Source organism: Amphiura filiformis, chromosome 13 (genome assembly GCF_039555335.1).
Source record: "Amphiura filiformis chromosome 13, Afil_fr2py, whole genome shotgun sequence".
NCBI lineage: Eukaryota > Metazoa > Echinodermata > Ophiuroidea > Amphilepidida > Amphiuridae > Amphiura > Amphiura filiformis.
Genome location: NC_092640.1, coordinates 38,915,266 through 38,928,588, shown reverse-complemented (window position 1 = coordinate 38,928,588; position 13,323 = coordinate 38,915,266).

Genomic DNA, 13,323 nt, shown 5'->3' with positions numbered 1-13,323 from the left:
TGTGAATCATAAACATGGGAGTCCAATTTTAATTATGTAAAGACAAACATTTATTTTTACCAGAGATTTAATCATTGTTGAAGTAAGTTGTAATAGCAGTTGTAATTTTGATTTAATGGTATGTAAGTCATGCATTATTTGTTGGCAAGGCATTGATGACATATTTTTCAAACCATTGAGCTTAATATGTTTTTTATAAAAACAAGTATGTATAATACCCACATAAGCGCTGACATTACAGCTTTTAGACATGAAGCATGAAAAAATACTGTGGCACAACACGAGGTCTTCCTGTACATTTTAATGGAAAGGCAGCATGTGTGACCAGATTTTGCAGCTAATTTTTTTGTTTGTTGCAACTTTGTTGTGTTATTGTTTCTGTTAAGAAATTTTCTGTTAAAAATTACATTTAGTTCTTGAAGACATGAAAAATTAATAATCTCCCAATGTGTAATTTAGATATATACAACTCATTAGTAAGATGATGATATTTGTCTGAAAAATTGGTTTGCGTATGGTGTCCGTTGTGGTCTATCACCTGTTCACATGGTGGTCTTGGTATGGCAGTGCCCATGGGTCACCTGGGCATTTTATAAACTAGCCCAAGCTTGCTGCAAGAGAAGCAATGAATGACCATTTTAGAATATCTTGATTCCCACCAATTCAGATGATGCAAAATTGTGAAAAATTTCACAGGCAAGTGAAAATATCAGTCCTCATGCCAAAAGCCTGTGAAAACTGCTGCCATCAAACTTTGAAGTCGGCTAGACAGACTTGGTGCTGTGTTCATCAATCCATGACATTAGCTGTTGTTGATTGTGAGTCTTAACCCCCTGAGCACTACCTGCCGATCTATAGCCTCTGATTGGTCAATTATAATAATAATAATAATAATAATGACGATTTAATATAGCGCCGGTATCATATCCGCCTTACGACGCTCAATGGCGCTTGACACAACAAGTTCAAAAGATCTGAGAAAAATATATCAACATGGTGACACAGTTCATAATAAAAAGAGTCAAATACTAAAAGAGTCACTCTTTGAATGCCTCATTGTATAGATGGGTCTTAAGTCCAGATTTGAAAGTTGCAATATTGTCACATGTTCTTAGTGCTACAGGCAGTGTGTTCCATAGTTTAGGTGCACCAACTTCGGAAGGATCTATCTCCCCAAAGGGTTCTTGTCTGAAGCTCCAGCAGGCGTCCACTGTCCGTTGATCTCAATCCAGCTTTAGCGGAGTGAAAGCATCAACTAGATCACTCAAGTAGAGGGTGCCTGACCATGCATGCATTTGAACAAGATCAAACAAACTTTGAAAGACACTCGTTGTTTAACAGGTAACCAATGTAAGTCGGCTAACACAGGTGTGATGTGGTCAGACTTTTTGGTGTAAGTTATGATGCGTGCAGCCATGTTTTGTAGTCTCTGGAGCCTATTAAGTTGCTTATCTGGCAGACCATTTAGGAGAGCATTATTTCCATCAATTCTTGATGTCACAAAAGCATGAGTGAGAGTTTCTGCTGCATCTCTAGTCAAATATTTGCGTACACTTCCAATGATATTTTATGATATTTATATGATATTTTCACTTAAATCACCAATCAGATTGGAGCTTTGGAAATAATTCACCCATATTTTTCTCTGTGGTGAAATTATTCTAACAATGTTGCTGATTGGGCCAATTGATAATGAAAACTTCTTTTTGGCCAAAGGGCAGGTAGTTCTCATGGGATTAAGACTTTTACAAAGTGTCACAAAATGTGGACCAGTGTAACATCAGTTTACATTTTGAGTTTAGGCCTGTGAAAATTGAAAAAGATGCATGCCATTTAAACCCAAGGGTCTGATTTTGAAAGATTTAGGCATATTTCGAGCACTGAACCTTATTTATGTGAAGTTATCATAGCTGCACAGTATATTTTATTGACCAATTGAATTATAACCATTTCTCAAAGACACATTGATCTTGCATGTAATTCATTCATGTAAAACCGTATCAAACGTAAGATTGATTGCAGATTTTTGTGGTATGTGCACCTGAATTGTAGGACTAATTACTTTTACAAGTGAAACTTAATTTATGTGGAATTACAATATTGTGATTTTATTTCATTAAAGGCCCATGGTCCGATCAACAGCCTCATCACCACATTAACACCAGACTTAGTCGGAAGTGGTAAAAATGTGGTATCAGGAGAAAGCTACTATTTTTCAATTGATTATGTGTATTATCATGATTATAAGAGCTGAAAGAATTGGTTTGGATTTTGTAAGCCAAAGTGTGTATCAAGTTAAAATATTTATTTGTTCACACTTTCAAAAATGCACATTGTTTGCTTTTGTATCAAAAGGAATTGAAATAACACCATGAAAATTATAGCCATAATATACAATTATTTTGTTCTTTAAATTTTTGAATTCAGAAGAGATTTTTAGTTACGGGTTGCTTTCAAACAATGCAAATCATGATGAAGCAATTATTAAACATTTTCAATTTTGTGAGTTAGGGGTTCATTCATATATTTTCATTACTAAAGCCCTCGGGCATAAACAACATTTAGTCATGAAAATATATGAATGGATGCCATTCATACATACGCAACATTCTGTGTGCTGTTATTTTCCTCTACAGCTAAAAATACCATTATTTTAGACTAAAAACTACCAGTTTTTCCATCGCTAATTGTGAGAAAACGTTTGCTTGCTCAGTCTGTCGTGTTTGGACGCGCACGAACATTGCGTACATCACTCGCGCTTTGCGTAAATATCTCGCATGCATATGTGCGTATATCCTACTCGCGAGCACTATCTGTTCAGGCGCGGCTTGTTTACGACCGGAAAGCCTGTCGACTAATCACGCATGCTGTTATATACCGCGTATGTATGAATTGTGGATCATACAATGTGTTGTTTCAAGTTTTTGTTAGAGATATCCTCAAAAGTCAACTGCCTGTTGACTGCTGTTAGCGTGGCAGAACCGTGGGGTTGACCGGTGGTTGGATTTTCAAGCCTGTCCCTTTGTCATATCAGTAAGAGTAACAGGGTGAATATTTGTTGTTTTAATTTAATTGATTAGCATCTGCCATGGGCTAGCTCGTGTTCAATGGGAGCCGGCGCTATACCACTTGATTGCATCACAAATGTTGCCATCCAATTAGAATGTTGTAAAAGCATGATGATACTGACAACACAGTAATGAGGTGGATATTAAAAGAATCATTTTATCCAAGAGTTTTGTCTTTCTTGTGTTTTTAACTGGAAGCAGCGGAACACTCCATACAAGCTTTTTGGTGATGGTTTACCATAAAAAAAATAGTATCTTTCAGTGGTCTTCCAATGAATTTTTACTCACAGGAAGTCGGTGACATCAATGCGTTGAAGCAGCTATTTCGCATGTGTACACATGAGGCATCTTTAAAACGCATGTGTATGTATGTCTTTGCTTTCAGCAAATGCTCTGGATTTGAAGCTAGGCCCAATGAAATGTGCAGACATCATCGACTCGCAGAGTAAAAATTATACAGAGGGGTGTAAACCCACAAGCTTCAGCCCACTTTTAATACAGATTGTTGTTACCACTGAAGCCCCAAATCATTACACAAACCAATAACAATATACGCTGGCAAAGTTACGTAATAAATCAGAATAACTACCATAGCAATAGCAGACCTGCCAACCTACTGAAGTCAGAATGAGGGACATTGAGACCAAAACCTTGTACATGTACACAAACCAGATACTGATAAATTCAAAGACTTGAGGTGCAATACTTTCAGAACTAAGGGAAGGTTTTGCAGGTCTGAATTTACCACAATAGACTAAAGAGAATGCTATAGCAAATTTTAAAGTGACATTTTCATCATTTTCTGCTGTTCTTTCATTTAAATTTAGCATCACTGAAATTTTCAGAATACAGGACTGTCCCACATTTTCACTTTGATAAACCCCAAATGAGGGACAGTCCCTCAAAATGAGGGACAGTTGGCAGGTCTGCAATAGGTGAAAACAATTTTGAATATATCTCGCTGCAGCGGCTGCACTACAAGCAGGTTGATCACCTGTGGATATCTGCAATCGTAGATTGAATACAATACCGGTCTTTTCAAAGATACTAATCTTACAGGTGCGAGTTTCAGCATGACATGGATCAATGCAGAGGTATATTCAAAAATTGTTTTCACCTATTGATATGGTAGTTAATCCGATTATTACCTAACTTTGCCAGCGTATGGGGATGTGCAGCTATTTCAACATGTATTAGAAGAGCATGCCTTAACGTTTGTTTGGCTTATAATTGCCGAAAAAATCATGTGTTGGTATACCGTAAAGATTCGCCAAATGGCGCTATGGGATCACTTGACATAAATGGAATTTTAGGCAAAACCTAACAGTCGACCCTCAAGGAAAATACCCACCAGCAAATAAAAGCACGGAAACTTAATTCTTGTTGGGATTTCAGAGGAATGAGCTCTCTACTTCACCATGACATTTACCATAAGGCAAAGGAGCCCAAGTGTGCCATTAGGTGAATCTTTACGGTAGAATGGTGTGCACACAGTTGAGCTCAATACTTGAGCTAGTTGTGCATTGCATAATATGTGAATGTCACACGCTTATGTGAATTTACTAGACCTTAAGTTAGGACTTTATTGATGCGTGCAGTGCAGTACAAAACCCGAATAATATTCTCCAATTATAAGCCAAACAAACTTTAGACATACCACAATAGACCTCCGCAGCCAGGATCAGCTCCCTGAGTTTCAAGCTAACTCAATTTTTCACAAGAGCAAACTGACCACTGCTAGGGCTCGAACTCCTAACCTCTCCTACCATAGTTGAGCACTTAATCGATTGAGGTACTAAGGTCAATCTAATGAGTCCTCAATTAAGTTATCTTAAAATCATGACATATCCTCATTTTGGTGTACTCGGGGAAGATCCAGGGGCCCGGCCCCCCAAGTAAAATTTGATTTGATTTTGTCCCTCCCCCATTTCATTAGTCAAAATTTTTCGACTACGAGACAGGGTACCAGAATGACCAATAGAATCGTATTAATTTGTAGAGTTGTTTTCGTATAGTCTGTATACCTTTCTCAAGTCGGTAATTTAGGTATTGCTTTTTATTGTATATAATATCTAAATGTAATGATGAGAAGTATATTACAATCCAGGAAAAAAATATGTGGCAGACTGGCACTAAACAATGGAAATGCGTGCCCTATCAAAATTGGGAGAGGCTAGTGAAACATGCATGCAATATATGTGAAGTACAGACTCCCCCCTATATCTCGCCCTTCCCCACCTTTCAATGTTGGAGGGTCTCACGGACCTGTTGACAACATGGCTTGGTCCAACATTGAATTGGGGGAGCGGGGGCAGAGATATAACTAGAAGGCTATATATTTGTACACAAATACGGCTATACCCGCATGTTATCGGTGTACCCAAACTTACAGTCCTTATTTGCTGAGGACTTAAAATAAAGAAATTGTAAAAAAGCGCCCAATTGGGCAGAAAATGTGTAAACAGTGAAAGTTCAAGTCACAAGCTTTAATTGAATGTCGGTTGCACTGTCGTAGCACTTAAAATAAAGAAATTGTAAAAGGCCCTCCCAGGGAGGCGTCTCTCTTACTCTCCATAGGTTGCTGTTGTCAGTCTCTCTTATTCACAGTGAGGCTATGCAATATGATTAGGGAAAACTATTCCAGAGGGAGTATGTAAATTAAATGGAACAGCCATTCCAGAGGGAGTATGTAAATTAAACGGAACAGCCTATTTTGGGGCCATTTCAGAGGGAGTATGTAAATTAAATGGAACAGCCAATGGATATGTAATTTAACTGGAACAGCCTTAACGCTTCACGCTGGTATTTACAATTATTATATTATAATACGGATCTGTCTGTTTAGTTCTATGTGTGTGGGGTGGGGGGGGGGGTGTTAGTAACAATATATATAATTCTCAGGTGCTATCTGTGTACAAATTCTGAGCCCGGAAGCTGCTTTATTTGATGAGAAACGGCCGGCCCTTTGTTTTAACATTTGGGGCCATGGGGCCCATTATATTTGAGTTATGAGGTCCATGTACATATCTTGAAGTATAATTCTCTAGTGCTATCAAGCGACTCAAGCTGGGCACTGTAGCTGCTTTATTTACTGAGTAATGGCCGGCCCTATGTTTTAGCGCTTGGGGCCCTGGGCCCATATTACGTGATATATGGGGCTCATATGTACATATAACAATGTAATTTTCAGGTGCAATCTGTGTACAAACTCTGAGCCCTAAAGCTGCTTTATATGATGAGAAACGGCTGGCCCTTTGTTTTAACATTTGGGGCCCTGGGGCCCATTGTATTTGACTTATGAGGCTCATGTACATATGTTGAAGTATAATTCTGTAATTCTATCAGTAGGCTAAAGCTGGGCATTGTAGCTTCTTTATTTACTAAGTAACGGCCGGCCCTATGTTTTAGGGTTTGGGGCCCTGAGGCCCATATTGTGTGACACATGGGGCTCATATACACATATAACAATATAATTCTGAAGACCGTTTAGTGTATCAAATCTGAACCCTGTAGCTGCTTTATTTACTGAGTAACGGCCGGCCCTATGATTTAGCGTTTGGGGCCCTGGGGCCCATATAATGTGATATATGGGGCTCACATGTACATATAACAATATAATTTTCAGGTGCAATCTGTGTACAAACTGTGAGCCCTAAAGCTGCTTTATTTGATGAGAAACGGCCGGCCATTTGTTTTAACATTTGGGGCCCTGGGGCCCATAATATTTGATTTATGAGACTCATGTACATATGTTGAAGTATGATTCTCTACTTCTATCAGTAGACTCAAGCTGGGCATTGTAGGTGCTTTATTTACAGAGTAACGGCCGGCTCTATGTTTTAGCGTTTGGGGCCCTGGGGCCCATATTATGTGACACATGGGGCTCATATATACATATAGTAGTATAATGCTTAAGACCTATTAGTGTACCAAATCTGAACCCTGTAACTATTTTATTTGCTGAGAAATGGCGGCCCTTTGTTTTAACATTTGGGCCTCTGGGGCCCCTAGCCTTTAACATCTGGGCCCAAAATGGGCAAAAGGCACATTGAAAACTTAGGGCTCATACATGTACCACATATGAGCCCTAGTGCCCTTATAGTTTTAGAGCTAGCCTTGTCAATCTGTTGCCCCTTATTTTAACATTTGGGGCCCTGGGGCCCATAATATATGACATATGGGGCTCATGTAAACTTGTATATATAGAGTACCCCTGGGGCTATCAGTGTACCAACTTAGGGCCCTGAGGCTGCTTCATCTGATGAGAAACGGCATAGTTTGTGTTTTTACATTTGGGCCCCTGGGGCCCGTGACCTTGACCTCTGGGGCGAGATGGGCAAAAGGCACATCTGCATGGGTAGGGCCCATAAGTGTACTACATATGGGCCCTGTGGCCCTTGTAGTTTTAGCGCTAGCCTTGACAGAATGATGTGTTTGATAGAAGAAGGAGAAGGAGGAGGAGAAGGAGATGAAACCACAGAATGGCAATATACCCGTCCATGCTTCGCATGCGGGTATAACAAAAGACAGGCAAAGTGTGCCAGTATAAGAGTATACGTTTTCAGAAAGGAATTAATGCAAGGAATCTAACAAGCATAATTGATTATAAACGTTTTTGAGAACATCTCAAAATTCAAGTTAACTTTACTGACTCAGGATGGTATATGGACTATAGAGGTGAGCGAATCAAGCCGCATAATTTGTTTTATCATTCAGTTTTTATAAATTACAGTACAACATATAGCCATATTAATCAGCACCGGCAACCAACGGGTCTGCATACTCGTGGAGTATTGTAACAGTGCCAATTGCGTATGAGGTAGAGACGGCAATTACGTGTTGCCTCGCGTCACACGCTAACTGTGCGTCGTGTGCTGGCAATGGTGCACGGAATTGCATGGTCAGGCGGTAGTCGTATGACAGGACATTGTAAAAGCATGCATGGGAGAGGTTGGAGTAAAACTTGGATTATTTTAGAATATTGTGGTGTTATTTATTTATTTAGGCCAATATCACAATCAGAATCAGATTTTATTGACATTCATGTTACAACAAGATATGGTCAAACAAATAAATTCAATAATAGAGTAAATTCATGTCTTCTGAATGATAAATCTGTTACCCCTGTCTGCTCATGCAATACAAAAAATATCACTGGTTTGAAGCCGTATCACACTTGGTCTGCGCCCTCGTGTGATATGACCTCAAACCAGTGATATTTTTCGTATTGCATGAACAAACAGAGGACAACTAATAGTGTCTTGATCATACCACTCCCCTTTCAATACCTGGATATGCCCCTGGTGCCATTGTCACTAGGTGCAGTCACAGGACTTGAGTGATTGTGTCACCTCAGGATGGCTCTGAAGGTCTGAAGTTGAGATCACCTTCAATTTTGATCCCCTCAATTTTACTTCATTATTGCTGCAATGTGTACATCATTTCATCTCATTTGGTACTAAAACATACCACGATACAAACTCATTCATCAGCTGTCATCTTATTTTATTCAAATATGCTACATAACATGTATACATCATAATTTCAGCTGCATCAGTCTTGATTCATTCAAATATGCTGCATTATATACATACATTAGGTATAACATAAAGACTTCTTTTGCTACCATTGGTTTCATGCACACTTATTGTGTCGATCATCAGATTAAAGTGTGTGTGAAACCAATGGTAGCAAAATAAACCAAACTTTATGTTGTAATAAGCTCTGCAAATGCATCAAGCACTTTTTGCTGCAACTGATATAACTCTGTTACAGGTATAATGTATTCAGTTGTATTCTTAATTCAAATATGCTACATTACATGAGGTAAATGTAATTTCAATAAATGTCAGTTGTAACTTTAGAATTCCTGAAAAATTGAATTGCACAAAATAATCAGCTTGGACGTTGATATTCAAACCTACAGCAATAAATCATATTCCTGTGGTGGATTGCTTAAAAATTCACTACATGGCCCTAGAACCCGAGCCTAGAACAGACCTGTACTATACATTGCTTTATGCAAATGCCTGTAGAATTAGAACAGGATCAGTTGTTATCACAGAATTAGAGAAGGAGAACCGGGACTCGACCGCCATCTTGATACCATCATGGAGCTACAATTGGGGGTATTCTGTTTCCCTCGGAATGTGAACGAGGCATTTGTTGTCATGCAAGCGTGACATCGCATTACGGGCACATTTGACAGACACAATTGATGCGACCTGTACACAATTCCAAGATGCTAAAGATGAGACGCAGAATTTTTTTAGTTCGTCTCAACACACGCCGTCAACAAGGACGGACCCAAATATCCCAAATTTTCTCCCCATAGCTGATGGCACAAATGTATGTGGCAGTATAGGGATTTCCGGTTCTCCTTCTCTAATTCTGCATGTGGTTGTTATACATCTAAAACTGCTATCTCAAATCGCATGCACAAATACATGTAATTCACCTTTTGGTAAATCCCATAAGCCCTTGCGGGTAAATCTGAGATGTGCCATCTGATGTTTAGTGAACATCGTTACTACACATTTGAAAACTGCGAAATTCGCCGTAACGATGTGCACACTGCAGTGTTTTCTTTAAGCTTTTTCCTGAAGGGGTAAAAAACCCCATATCTAAAAAATTTTTACCCATGATGTCTAACATATAATTATGTACATTGTAAAGAGCATTTGAAGGGGTAAAGTGGGTAGCTGAAGGGGTAATAAACCCCACTTTTAAGCGTAAAGAAAACCCTGGCGCATTGGCGTGACAACATTGGATATCTACTCGCAATTCCACAAAGGCTTATGGGATTTACCGAAAACGTGAATTGTTTTAATTAGACAAAATTTTGTTGTACTGTTTATAAAATTTGGAAATGAGACATGATGGGGAGCTGTAGTTCCCTGCTGTGATTCAAACTGATTGTAATCACAAAAATGACAATTAAATCCATCATTAAGAATGAGAATATGTATATTACACAAGAATGAGAATATTCACACATATTACATTTTGTGTAAGAGTGAGAATGTTCACAAATATTCAGAGTGAGAATATTCACAAATTTATCATTAAGAGTTGCTGTATAATCATCAAACACATACATGATAATATCAAATACATTGTACAAGTAACAAATATAGATAAACTGCTTGAATATGAGGCTAGAAAAATGTGTGGCATGGTATGAGTTGTCGTTTTCGTAAAATTTACAGCTCTATTTAATCATCGTGCAGAGTTGAGTTGAAAAGATCCATAAATATTCACCGATTGAAAATAATAAAATACTTACAAATATTACATTGGAGTTATGTCTTTGTGGTTCTGAGCCCTCCAAATATTGATTTCATATAACAAATGACTTGTATTCAAAAAGATATCCAGAATGTTTCTGGAAAAAGAAATGGTGGTTTTACTGAAGTAAAATATATACAAAAATGGTTGCACCATTTTAAAATACAATATCACATTCAGTAGTATCATAGTATGGACACATGAAATTCTCAAAAATAAAAAGTGGGAAAAGTAAACAATTAGCCATTTTAAGTTCAGTATTGTGTGCGATTTGACAAAGAAAATAGATCAGTTTTTTAAAGCACAAGTGAATAAATCAGAATTTCTGCCAATAAAAAGTTCAATATTTTTCTTGAGTTGAATAAGGAAATAAAATATAAAATACATACATTTGAGTACATTTCAAGTAGGAAAAAAAAAAGAAATTTTTAAAACCAACAAGTAGTTTTCAGGAGCTAAAATTTGGCTATTTCAAAGTTTGTGTGAAAATCTATTTAAATTCTCCTTTAGAAATTAAAAATTTAGTATTTCGGAAGTGTTGACTCTGTAAGCTGGTGCAAACAACTTTTTAAATAATATCCCCTTCATACACCTCCTACCTTAAAAAATACAGTTGCGGTGTATTTTGAGACTAGAACTTCCTAGAAGTGTTAAATGCTTACATGTACATGTAAAAGCATTTAACATTTCTAGGAAGTTCTAGTCTCAATGTACAATTAAATAATTATAAATACAATGTCACATTTGAAAATACAATGTGTTATCATTAAGCTAAGTTGTACTGAAAGGATTCATTACATGAATATTGACTGATGAAAAAACTAAAATACAACTGTAAAGGGCACATTCCTATTTACCAGTGCACAGCAGCCTTCCTCATCCAAGTTGCAGCCATAATGCTTAAGCTCCCATTGAATGAGGGGATTGAGGGATTCCCCACCCAAGCTGGGGAAAGCTGCACATTGGTATTTAGGTATGGGCCTTAAGGAGATACTACACCCATTGCATTTTTTGTGTTTTTTTTGTGTTTTTTTGTTTTTTTGCATTTTGTGAAGAATTGAGAAACTGATGTACCACTTTCACTGCAAACCCAGAACGTCTATAATTCAGCAAAACGTCTAGTATTGGAGATTAGATATGAATAGGGTATTAGCCTTTGTTTTAACTGATACTGGACAAAATTATGGACACAATTATAGACACATTCATGGACTGCTAGCTCCCAATTTACCAGCCCAAATGTTTTGTTGTAGACTTTTTCTGAAGATCACTAACTATTATTCAATGTTGATTGTTGTACAACTATATGTCTAAAATTACTGTTCAAATAATACTATTTACATGTAAACATACACCATTGAAATCCTTGCTTATTGTTTGTTAGCAATTCACTGAACTGGAAAATTGCTTCTTTTCACTGATTTATAAGAGCCCATAATGATACCCATGTTTGCTTCTTATTCCAGAATCACCCATGTGTAAAATGCACCCAATGCTGTTTTGGGCTTAGTGTCTAATATTGAGTCTATTTATCAGACTACATTTGAGGTATACTGCCCAAATAGTGGTCTAAATCTGTGTCTATATTTAGTAGTTAATCCCTCATTGTTACTGCCAAACCAATTCTAGACGTTTTGCTGAAATATAGACACTTTGGGTTTGCAGTGTTTGGTTTGCCCAGGGTTTCATATTGCATACGGTACCACTTTATCCAATTTTTTTTCTCATTTCTTCACAAAATGAAAAACAAAACAAAAATGCAATGGGTGTAGTACCCCCCTTAAAGGTAAACCTAAAAAAATGAGTTTTCTCAGAATTTTAAAGTTTTCAACGTTGGTAAAGATCACAATTAACAATAAATAACTTTAAAAGCTCATACATGGATACCCTACAGTAATATGAAATTTGAAATATTCACACAAGTTTTGTCCAATACGTACAGCACCGAATATTTTCACTGTTGTACAGTATGATATGATCTGGTCCAACCAGGTCAATGTATCAAAGCATTTATTTTGAAAACGAAGCGATATCATCACCAACTGATGCCATCACTGAAATTGTTAATTACATGCCTCTTAAGGGGGTACTACACCCCTGTGGTAAATTTGTGACTGTTTTTGCATTTTTTTTTCAAAAAATAATAACACACTGGTAAAAAAAGTTATGTATATTATTGGGGCAAGGAATGCAATTACTGCACTGAAATTTCAGTGATTCAAGACAAGCGGTTCAGTATATATGATAGGAAATGAGGTACATTCTAGCGGTACCTTACAAATGTATTTCTTATTATAAATAATGAACCGCCTGTCCTGGGTCACTGAAATTCCAGTGTAGTAATTGGATTCCTTGCCCCTATAATATACATAACTTTTATTACCAATGTCAGGGGTGTGATTGGTGCTTTTTTAAAAAAAAACCCAAGGCAATGAAATTGCTGAAGCGGAGGGGCGAAGCGGCGGAGCTGTCGCCTGTTGCGGCCGGGGTCCAGGGGCCCGCTTAAGGGCCTCTGGTGGGGTCAGGGGCAGCGCCCGTGAAGGCTGAGGGGCGAAGCCCCAAAGCCAGAGGGTTTTACACACTTGAGCACCACTGGAGATGCAATTTCATGGGGTAAAATGCAAAATGAGAAACTGTTAAAATACTTCACTTTATAGTATAAAAACATTTATTATCTGTGAATACATACTTCCAGTATCATATCATTCACATACACATGAGAAATTGCATCACCATTTTTGCACAGTACAGTGTGTCTATAAATCATCCAGTCAGGGTTCTAAGGAATTTTCATTTTAAAATTGGAGATTTTCTCATATCTGGAAACTGAAAATTCCGGAAATGTGACATCTCTGTTAAGCATTTAGCTCTTGGTCCAGGGCCACTCCAAAAGCGAAAAAAAAAAAATAAAAAATTATTTTTTTTTTTTTTTTTTTTGAAAATCGAATTTTTTTAATCCCAAAATCCG